The following is a 12,231-nucleotide window of genomic DNA, read 5'->3' as shown; positions in this document are numbered from 1 at the left end:
CTGCAAAAATTTGCAGCATCATTAATAACTTTTCCAATTTCATGGGGTTTTACAAAAGCAATTATTAAATTTTAAATCAAGAAATTCATTCAGCAAAGAAGCAGTTTGCTACAGAAAGCACCCTTCAGTGTTGAATGTACAGGTATTTATCCAAGCTATAGACCATACTAAGTTGAAGACTTCCTGAGATGCCATTGCTCCTACTAATTCCCTGAGAACTATTATTTTGTAAACTACTGTATGCCTGTTCCAGGGTGGTGGCTTATTGAGAGATTCTTTTTTTTTTTTTTTTAATTATACCTTTCCAACTCTCCTCACTGGGCTTCAAGGACACGAGAATTATTATTTTTATATTATTATTATTATTATTTTCATGCATCATTGGAGCACCTAAACAGTCTCCTACAGATTCAGAAAATCAGGCCGCCTGTAGTGAATGACTCCTTCAAAAACAGCGATATTATTAGCTCTTCTGTGTCATTGAACAGACGAGCTAAATGCTAAAACCAGAAATTTCATTAAAGATTAAAGAAATATCATTTCACGTTTCACCTGCTCCATTAATATCAAATATGAATTCTATCTTTCATGACACAACTGAAGTGCATTGTAAGATTACAGATATACTATTATTTAATCTCTCAGAGAAAGGGGAAAAAATGTTCAAAAACCTTGAAGAACTGTGTCTCAGCATGACAATATGTTTTGTCTGACCATTTTAAGTCACTAAAGAACATCTTGGCCTTATGATTTTTCAATAGTTCCCTTTCTTCATGCACCACTTGAAATATGTTAACGGCGACATAATTTTCAGGAAAGACCAAGCACTTACTGCCTGAGCGTAAGGCCTCCAAAGACTTCTCTGGTGGAATACCCAAGAAGTGAGGCACTCAAAATCATTAAGTGCTTTTAGAAATCTCGACCTTAAACATTATGGTCAACCTACTTCCTTTGTCTGGAGTTTTTCCCAGTCATTGATTTGTAACTTCCTCCTTTATAGTTTTTTTTTTTCTCCCAAAGCCTAATTTCTGGGCAGACCTTTTCCCCAGAGCCTCAGTTTTGGGTTGCACCTTGTGTCACTGTAGTGGGAAAATTTTAGAGGACTAGAAATATTACCTTGACAGGAAAAAGAAAACCTGGGAAAGATGCCTGCCAGACATTTTTCTACAGAGAGGATCCTAGTGACAAGGCAAGTCCAGAAGTTTAAATTTCCATGGTTAACAGCCATGACATGCTGTACCATGATTCTCCATGTTCTCCATTTTCTGAATTTTCCCAGTATTCAGGCCCCATCTTTTTTCCAACAGCACGGACTGGTGTCAGCGTAGAGCGGGCTGTGGGCCTTTGTACAGTGGGGTGTATGAACTTTCCCCAGAGGAAAGGAAAACCTCCTGACAGCACCACATTTGTGAAATGGCTGAGGTTTCCTCAACACCTGTTTGGGGAGAAAAGTGGCAGAGTCAGTCCTTCCCTCCAGTAATCTTAATCCTGGGTATGGCCAAACTGAACAGTTTTCCATCCCACACACCTATGCAAGAGGATGAGCCCCTATTTGAAGAAAAGAATGGAAGAAGAATAAAAAGAAAATAAAGGTAAAAGTATATATATGTTTACAAAGCTATGGCCCCAGAGCAGCTTTACAGAGACAGAGTTATCTGTCTTGTCAGAAGTGGTTTTTAGTCTCCCCTGCACTTTAGGGTGGGGGTGACCAACCCACAGCTATGTAGGACTTGCCCAGCCTGCCCCAATTCTTCCTCACTGCCCCAGCCCACGGGCACACACTAGGTAACACCAACATCCCCACCTTTTGGTTCAAGCTTCCCTGGGCCAGGGCAAGGGTGAGCCCACAGGGGCAGCTTCCGATTTCAGTTTTGGTTTTCTTTCACAAGGTTGGTGTAGAAAGGGTTTGGTCATGGGTGATCCCCCCCTGCTTCCCTTCCCTGAGCCCATGCAGCCCCCAGAAGCAGAGGCAAGCTGTCCCTAGGAGCTCCCAGCTGCCTCGGCCGCACGGCTCACAGATGCCGGGGCAGTTCAGGCAGCGCTGCCAAACCCGCAGTGACAGGTCATTGGGTCCTTACAAACATTAATGTGATGTTTACCGCTCGCGCTGAAGTGCCACATGGGCTGCAAGCTGTTTCCTCTTGGCTGAGAGCTTGGAGGGAGATAACCCCAGCTGCCTGGTGAGCAGGGACATTCCCCCCCCCCACCCCCCCCCACCGACCAGCCAGAGCAATAGCACGTGTTTGGTTTTAGTTTGCAGGGAAGTCCTGTCAGAGATGCATCAACTTTATCTCAGCTCCTCGCAGAAATGTCTTTCATGTAGATACTATGTGAGGCAAGGGTTTGCAGAGGGAAAGGCTCTCGAACACGTAGCCTTGAAAGAAAAGCAACCAGATCCCAGCTTCCTGACTTTACAAGGAGCATGGGGTTTGTTGGTCAGCCTTGAATAAATACGAGCCTGCCTTTAGCAGCAGATAATCTCCACAGACTGACATTTGCCCCCAGTCTAATTCTCCTGGCTGACCTTCAAATCCCTGTCCAAAGATTCATGATCTTCTCACTGTTCTGCCAAAAAGTTTACTGAGATTGACAAAGGTTGGGAGAGCTGAGCAGACAGAGAGCAACCACAGCTGAATTACTCACTGGCCCCAAATTACTTCGCAACCTGGTAATTGCTCAGTGGTGCAAAGAAGTGGAAAACAAACAGCTTCTATCAGGGGTAGGACTGTGAGCATACCTAAATTATTTTGGAAAGAGAAGCCCTTCAGAGATTCATGTTTTCCTGATAGGAAGGGAGCTGAAGATTTGTAATGAAAGGAAAGCATCCCACCGTGGTTTCTGCACTGAGGCTGCTGTCATTCAAAAACATGGATTTGAGGTTATCCTGAAATTGTTGCACAATCCCTCGCATAATCTTTCAAATCCTCCTACAAACCTAATGTTATCCTTCAGGAATGTATCAGCAAAAGATTTGTATTTGATCAGCGCTGAAATCTTAGGACTAACAAATAACCTTCAAGAGTACTATGACATTCATTAAGAACAATTCAATTCCTGTTTTGGTAGTCCAAAAATGTTATATTAAAAACTTTCAGTTTAAAATTTTTTAACCTGGTGGTCTGGAAAAATCATCTTATAGGAAACTCTATAGATGGGAACAGTTTGGTCAAAGATCATCTCCCAGGGAGCTGTATAAAGTCTCAGAGCATCACCTCCTTCTTGGGCAACATTTGAAAAATCACCATTTAAACAACGATCTTCATGCCAGGACCTGGGACTCTGTCCTCCTTTATGACACAGGTTTGAGGCTGGCAAGGATGCTTTCAGGAGTGACCCTCTCCTGAGAAGACTCATCCTGTCTGTCTGCCGGAGTTCATATTGGTGCGCACAGGAAAAGTAAAACAGCCTCTGAGGAGTCAGGATGGTCTAATTTGTATGTAAAGCATTCATACAGAGGCATTTGTTTCATGTTGCTATCTAATCTGACCTCCTTTTAATAAACAGCATCACTCAGGTAAGTATTTTCATGAGAAACCATGTTGGAGAGAACCCAGAAGCGCACTGACACTTCCTGTCCTCTGTGGAACGGCTAGAGGGACAGACAGTCTGCGACACTGTTGGACTTCTTTGGAGCCACTATCAAAGGACACATTTCCATCATTGATCTAGGAGACTGAATCCTTTCCTTTACCACTTGAATCCATATAATCCTCTGTGGATCTGGCCAAATTCAACTTTGGTAATTACATTTTCCAGAAGCAGAGCAGGCTTAAATCAATAATTAAACAAAATTAGTTAGCACTTTTGATTTAAATTGTATTTTTGAATGTAGACTTACTGAAAGCTGACATAATTTATAGACATCTCCTCCAAGCATGTTCAGCCTAAACTATAATTTAAATGAACTGGAAAAAAAAATTACTTCTGTAAGTTGAATCAATATGTCATGAATTGACATACTGCATTAAGCAGGGCAAATAAAATTGGATAGAGCAATTATACATCCTAGACTACAAGGTGACTGCTGTGTTCTCTGAACCTCAACATCTGCAGCTTAATGAATGCTGAAAAGCTGAACAGGTCTGGACAACTCAGTAGTCTGCCTTTATTTTCTGAAATGAAAAAGCATTCCCACTTTGTATCCCTGCGGTCTGAGTCTGGGCTGCTCTGAGGGACGTTATTGTAAAATGCAACACGGTTTCTCTCCAGAAAAATACTCTGGTTTTGTGGGTTAGGGTGTTTTTTCCTGTTTCCAAGAGAATATTTTAAAATTCATTTTCTTTTTAAATCCACAGAGAATTACTTCACAGCAGTTAGCTCTGCTGAGCTTGATAAAGTAATGGCATAGACTCCTCAAGTTTTTCACCTAGTTGTATCTTACTGCAATCTGGCACTTAGCTGTACCTGAACAAATTAAATCGCTGCTTGCCTAATTGTTTACCTTTGATTTTTTGTATTCATAGTTGGGGACAGGGAAAGGACATATCATAGAATCATAGAATTGTAGGGGTTGGAAGGGGCCTCGAGAGATCATCGGGTTCAACCCCCCTGCCAAAGCAGCTCCCTAGGACATATCACTCAGATAGGCATCCAGGCAGGTCTTGAATATCTCCAGAGAAGGAGACTCTACCACCTCCCCGGGCAGCCTATTCCAGCGCTCTGTCACCCTCGCTGTGCCTTAAATCGTGCCCTTTCTTATACCTGTGATAAAATCCAAGGTATGTACAGGAGTTGACAGATGAGCTGGCTTCAATTTAGTTAACAAGGTAGGATAGTAACAATGCACTGAAACCCATGCCCTGATCTTCAAGCTGTCCAGGTCACCCGAGAGTCTGGCTGCCTGGGAAACAGCGTGGAGATGAAGTTCATGTTGTTATACCCACACCGCTGTTGTTACTGTGATTGAGCTTGTACTGTTATTGAATTGCTTGAACTTCCTTTTGTGATTGAATTAGTGAGGTTAAGCCTGCTCGGATATGCCAGCGTGTGTGCAATTCCATCTGTGGCCGCAGTGTAGACATAACACTCGTGGGTTCAGGAGTAGAAATATGTGATGATTCTTCCTCTGAATGATGTGTACGTTGCTGCCTTCTTGGTCTGGTAGGGACTGCCCTTCTGGACTTGTCACTCTGGACAAGCCAGGACCCAGACTTGGCACATCATGGGATTTCTTCTCTTCATTTAGACCCTTTTACTAGGCAGGAAACAAATCTCACAGACCTCCAGTTTTAAATGATGGCTGTGATGTCCACTCCATGTGTAAAGGTGGGAGGGAGAAATCCTGATGATGGTCTACTGAAACAGGAATCTGCAGGTAGGAACTGGTCTCTGGAAAAAGGCTGATTGAGCTCAGTGCCCCCATATCCTGCTGGAAAAGAGCAATGTTATTTTAGAAAGCAGCAGAAGGGGAGGAAGGAGGTGCCTGGAGGTATCTGAAAACTGACAGGGGGTGTGAACTGGAGGGTGTGAGCCAGTTCTCACTGACCATGTGCACCCTATGAGCTAGGACAGCAACCACAAGGAAGACTGCAGCCCACACCAAGCCCCTGAGTCCTGTTCTTTTGTTCAGATTTTATTTTCATAGTTGGGGGCAGGGGGTGGAGGGTGGGATGTTAAAATATATTTAAAAGAAAGTAATAGGAGACTGCTATATAGTATGCACTTTGGATCACTTCTAAATTCTGAGTGACTGAATTATCACCCTCATAACAACCTCTTAATATAGTTTGTGAATGTAATTAGATTGCAGAGGCTGGCTTAAAGCATCATCACAACTGCATCACAAGTAGAGATGCTCAGCTTAATGGCCCCTAATTGCATATCAGTCTATATGTCAGTCAGGCGTGCTTTAATTCAGATTCTCCCTATACTACCCACTGTTGACCCAATCAGTTTTCTGAGAGGTAGCTCTGATGTTCTGCTGCTGACAGCAAAAGCAGCAATGTTAATTTGCTGTTGTTCTCAACAACAGGAAAAGCTCACAAGGAAGAGAAGGGCACAAGACAAAATGCAGCTGGGGGAAGAGGAGAGGTAGAAGCCAGACTCCACTTGTTGACCCTCACTCTGTGCTCTCTTTCCATCACAGGGATGCCTGATCAAGTCCTTGGCTAAGCAGATGGGGCAGGGGGAGAAGAATCAAGAAAGCCTGGAATCAGGGTGTCTACAAGTGGAATGAGGACCACCAGTGAGAGCTACCATTCCCACCAAGATACATTTGAACTTGATGTTCATGAAGCACTCCAGACTAACAAGCTGTGCCAGTTTCCATGTGTCATGAGTTCCATCACAGTATCTGCTAAGACTGCACTGAACATTATTTGCAAGCAGCCTCTGTGATGAAGACACTTGTTACTAGCTGCTGGGTGCATTATATATATTTAGGACACAGAATAACCAGGAAGCAGAGCAGGAACCAAAGCAAGTACTAGCAGACTTCTTATTCCCTTTCACACCTATAGAGTACTAACTCCTTCACAGCAGATGCCTAATAAGCAGTTCTATCTTCTGCAACCTGTGCATAAGCAAGTAGACGAGTGATCTTGCAGGATCCAAGTCACAGTAAAATGAACTTGCCTAAATCTTCTACTGTGTATTTTCTGTCCAGTAGCTTAGTGCCTTAAGAAAATGATGCTTATGAGCCACCACTTTTGAGCTCACTGGCTAACTGCAAACAAATGTAAGTTACATGTTGAAAATACCACACAAGATATATGAAAAACAGGTTCTCAGGGAGGATGAGGGGAAATAAAATTCCTTCTTTAATCCCTTCATCCCCCTGAAAGACTGACAGATTTCAGGCATTACACGTTCTTTTTAACAGCCACTAGCTGGATGATCAGCACATTTGATATGACATTCTCCCTCCTGCTTTTATGCATGCAGGCACCCTCTGTGGCAGGTGGACCTCACAAATTCAACTGAGATGAAGGTGTCACAGGGGCTAAAACAAGGCAACTGGGATTACAGTAAAGCAGGGAAGGCTTAGGAAAATAAGGCTTTATTTCTCCTACTGCCAGTGGAATAAGTGATTTTTTCCTCTCACAAACTACTGAAGGCTCTTTCCAATTGCACCATTTTGAGAGTAAGTAATAGAAAGGAGCATGCCCAAACTCCTGTTCAACAAAGAGTGAAGCACTTGAAGTAAGGCAGTGTTGGTCTCCCTAAGCCTTTGATCACCTGAGACCCCAGGTAAAGTCAGACGATGCTGACTGCTTCTTGGATTCAAGACTTGCACAGAAAACTCAGGGGCTCCTGAAAAGGGCTGTCAGTAGTATGCTGGTGCAGGTAGCAGCGTTAGTGCAGGGATGGGAAGGACATGTGAGCAGCATTTCTTGAGCACTGGCAAAGAGTGGCTTCTCAGTGGGCTTCGACCCAATGTCTTAGCCACTTGCAAGTCTTCTTCCCAAGTGAACTACATAAAGATGGAAAAAAGATGAAGAAATGAAGCAGAGTAACTTAAGGGAGACTGACATTATATGGAGATGCTGCATTACCTTCAATCCATGCATTGTTTACTCAAGGTGTTTGTCGCTAAGGTTGCATTTGTAAGAAAGACAAGCACTTTTAGGAATGAAAACACACAGCTGGTGCTTGTAAATAGCCTTATGTCTACCCTGCAGTGACACCTTGAGGGGAAAACATTAAAAATAAATAACCGGAACGTGGATTTCAAACCAACGCTGTAGAAACAGGAACCACAAGGCTACCTGGATAGGTGGCTGCCTGATTCCCTGGAGCAGCTCGTGACAACGTGGGGCTTTACAGCACCACTACTGCCAAACACCTTTCTTTTAAGCTGGACCACCTCTCAACTTCTCCTGCTCTTACCCCATCCTTCTACTGTCCGATTTTCTTTTCCTTTTTTCTTCTCCAGAGGATGAGCAGCATGTGTCTTGTGATTTTCAAAAAGTGTTTTGGAACAACACTTGGTTTTGACATCATTATTTCCACATTTGAAAATTATATCCCATGAAAAACTCTTCTTTTTCGGAAGAAGCAGATGTCGTGTCATGAGGAGAAATTTCTCAGCCTCTTGGAGAGAACAAAAGGCTTCAGGGTGACCTGGAGGTGACATCCCCATGGGATTCTGGTCCCACAGATTTGGCTGTGGGGGTCAGCCTGGTGGTTGCGTCTGCAGGGGGCTAATCGGCTCTCGCCCCTCACCCCCTCACCAGCCTTTGCCTTTGTGAGTTTGTCTGCTGGACGCTACAGGCTGGTGATACACAGATGCCCTTTCAGAGGCTTTATAACCTAGCTGGGGCCCAAGAACGACACCAGAGATGTGCTCCTGGAAACAGCTCTGCTTGGGGCCACATGGCCTCAGCTCTGCTGAGCACAGAGGCAGACATCTGGGGAAACATCCTCTCCAGAGCTGGTTCAGCAAACTGCGGTGACCAACCACTTCTGGTGCCAGAGGGCCGGTCAGTTACGAGGAAGAAAAGGCAGCTGCAGACCGTCACCGCTCCCTCCAAAGGGCACTCACACAGAAATTAATACAGGCATGAGGCTCCCGTAGGTTTGGGCTGTGCCTCAGTGCTCTGCAGCCAAATAGTAGGTCACTGCTCAAAATGCTTTATAACCCCTCATCATCGGGGCTCTGGAGCCAGGTTTCAGAGACTGGGTAACGCAGCAGGGTTTGCATAGCTTGTGGCCTTCGTGTTTTGAGACTGAACACAGGTATTTCAAGTTCAGCCAGGGGGAAGAGGGGGAGCCTTCCAAATGTTGCTGCTGTGTACAAAGGCAGTGATAACACTGTGGGCTTTTGCTAGGGAGATGAAGGGCACACACACACACACACACACACACACACACACACACACACACACACACACAAAATCGTACATTGGTTGTTACGTGCTCTGGCATATTAATATGAATTAATTTTCATTTCTAATCAGTATGTTTAATTTGTAAAGCCTCAGAAAATGCAATTGATGTCATTTAGAAAGGGTACGTACTAAGAAAATGAAACTTTTTGAGTACAAAATTAATTTTATCCCTGCCTGTGGAGCTACTCCTAACCTCCATAATTAAACTATCTCAAATGTCAAAAAATACCTTAAAATACAATTAAAGTGAAGGCTTGTGGGTTCAGTCAAGTAATACAGTCAGCACATTGTTTACTGCTGCATGTATGAAACTCCAAAAATTAAATTATATTCAAGGCAGACAGTGTCACCACAGCAGACATATGTGTCTTGTATGTGATGGCACTGGGGGAACAGGAAATATTTTTTCTACTCACTACATTAGTCTCAATTACCTTCAATTACCACCCAAAAAATCCCCCCAAAACCCAACCAGTCGATCTATTCTGGATTTGACCTCACAAAACTTAACAAATTATTCTGAAAGGGGTTAATTGAATATTTATAGACCATTATGGGATTCAGCAGGTCAACACATTGCTGATAACCCTCTCTAGGAAATCCTGCTGGTGTGGAACATGAACTGTCCCTGCCTTCTACATGCCAGTAACCTCCCCTGGTCAGATAATCAGCCCACTGGAAAAACTTACAGGCATTATTTTTTATCTTGTCTCCCATCACCCACCCCTTGGCACTAATGATGCACAGATTTCCTCCATCAGAGGTAGCTCATGTAGATTCAGGTATGAACATGACTATATTATTTCCAAGGCTGCCTTGGGAAATAGCTATGCTGCTTCAGCTTGATGTGCAGACTGGACTCAACCTGCCAAACCCAGGCTCACTGCACCCAGAGCCAGATGGGGTCTGACAGCGTCTGGTCCCTGCAGCTGGGCAAGTCACCCTGATCCAGCTTTCCTGGTTAAGAGTTATTAAACCTGACCAGATGTGTCTGCTTATATGGAAAATAGTGGTACAAAACTGTGTAAAATATGTTAGTGGGGGAGGTGATATTTCTTTATAAACATCTCCAAGAAATTAAATCTTACTGGTTCACAGCCATTTCCTCATACATCCTGTTCACTTATTCACTCATGCCACATGCTCTCAAGCATCAAGATGTCTGTGCTCAGGTCTGACTTGGATCACTTGTGTATGACACTAAGCACAAGGGACACCAGCTGCCAAGTCCTCCTTTTGTCCCTGGGGTTCCTCTTGAGGGCCACACAAGATGACATTTTGGACAGGTCTCTCATATCCGTTAGGACCCATCAGCTCTTACAGAGTGGTCCCTACTCTGAGCATCATGTTGGCTTCTGGGCCAGGTTGCTGTCCATTGCTTGTTTTTAACCTGTTTGGAAAAGATGTCTATCTTCCTCCTGGGCTAATGGGAAAAAGCATATGTGCCATGTTATATGTGATACATTGCCATGTTGGTGCCACCCTCCTGTTTTTAGGTCTGCTGGAAAGTCAGCTTGGGGTCATCTCTTAATGCAGGTCTTCTTGGCCTGGTATAACAGCCCTTCCCTCCATTATACTGCTGGAAAAGGTGTCCTTGTGGAAGAGTATCTACACATTTGATCCTTTGTTCTGATGATTCTTCTGGTGCTCAATCACACACACTCACTACCTTAGTACTTTGCTCATACCAGTCTTCATGTACATGTTACAAATATCCCTGTCCTTTGAGCTCCTTGAAGACTCCCTACCTGAGATGAGGCATGACACAAGCACAGAAGTGGCTGGCATAGCTGTATACCTGGCTTCTGCTTTGCCCAATTGATTAGGCAGTGGGAGGTGCACCTTTGCTTTGTGCTACTGGCTCTTTGGCAGCTGATGCAGAGAAGCAGAATCACAGAATCACAGAAACACAGAAGCACTTTGTATTGGAGGAAGTTTGGGGATGCTTACAGGTATTTTGTACACCATGAGCTATGATGAGCCTTAGAAGTGGCGGGTCTCTGAAGAGCAACTGCCCTGTCCCCTCTGAGCAGTGCGGGCCATCAGTCTTGGCCACTGTGACTGGTCAGAGATATTGGGGCTGGCCACCAAGAAACTCCCTCACCGATCCTTTTCTGTGAGGAGAAGCTGGCCCTGGGAACCACACAGCTATGGATGCTTCTGCAGCCCCCTGTGTTTGGCTGCACGCCAGCTGCCTCCGTGTGTGGCTGTGTCAGGCGCTTTTCCTTCATTCCTTCACTCGTGCCTGGGCTTAGCCCTTAACGACTCCTCTTGGGCTAAATGATGACAAGGCTCTTCACTGTGAGGGTGGTGGCTGAATGAAGCCCAGAACACATTTTGGTTTGGAGACAGGGAAGGTGTATTTCTTCATCACCATATATTTTGATCCCGATCGGCTTTTATCCACATGCACACTGCCCTATAGGCTCCAGAAAGGTTTCACATCTGTGGTGCCTACAGCACGGCAGCGTGGCCCTGAAGAACTGACAGTTTCCATTGCACACCTCAGCCCCGTATCATCAGATGAGTGGAGCTCTAGCCTTCAGTAACTATCATTTACAGTTTTCCTTTGAGTGAAGACTACTGGGTAGGCCTTTTAAAAGGGATGAAAAGCAGCTCTGTATTGTACAAATTGCAACAAATAATGGCTAGCTGTATGCATGCCGGTCTGTGCCACGGGGAAGATGGATATTATAAATGCTCTGGGATTCTATCTCATCCTCTTACAGTAGCTTTTTCCCAGCACTGCATCTTCTCCAGTAATGGTGTTAAATAATGCATACATGATTTTGTTGTTTTACGCCGTGTTTTGCTTCTAACACCAGACTGGGACTGTGTTTCCTTCCTTACCCTGAAATTCATGGTCAAGGATATAGAAATTCTATCATTTCTTCCTGTAGCATTTGAAGAATTAGAAAATCCTGTCTGGAGCACACGCCGCCTTTTATTGGCATCTCTGGGCTGAATCAGATGGTCAGACACTGTCATGCCATCTGTAGTAAGCCCTGCAGTTGGATGCACTGTGCCAAGAGATTTTGTTTGACAGCCTTTATTCATCAGATGGGTTTGTAGGCAGCTCATTACCAAATGATGAAGCTTCCTGTTTCTGGTTAATTATCAACTTCAAAGTCTGTTGGGTGATATCAGGTCCATTATAAATGACTATCAGTTCCTGTAAAAACGTTGGGATTTTTTCCCCTTGGCCTTTTAACTGCACCTTCTAAAAGTAAACCTACGTTTCAGAAACTTTAATCACAATCATCTTTCGGTCTTCTGTAGAGATACCTTCACAAGGTGGCAAAAAAATAAAAGGTTGCCAAAAAATAGATAAATAGATGTACAGTGTACTGGTCAGCTTTGATAAACTCTTTGTTTCTGCTCTAGCACATTCACACTACATAGA

Source organism: Gallinula chloropus (assembly GCF_964237585.1).
Source record: "Gallinula chloropus genome assembly, chromosome: 1".
NCBI lineage: Eukaryota > Metazoa > Chordata > Aves > Gruiformes > Rallidae > Gallinula > Gallinula chloropus.
Note: the sequence above shows the minus strand (reverse complement) of the source record.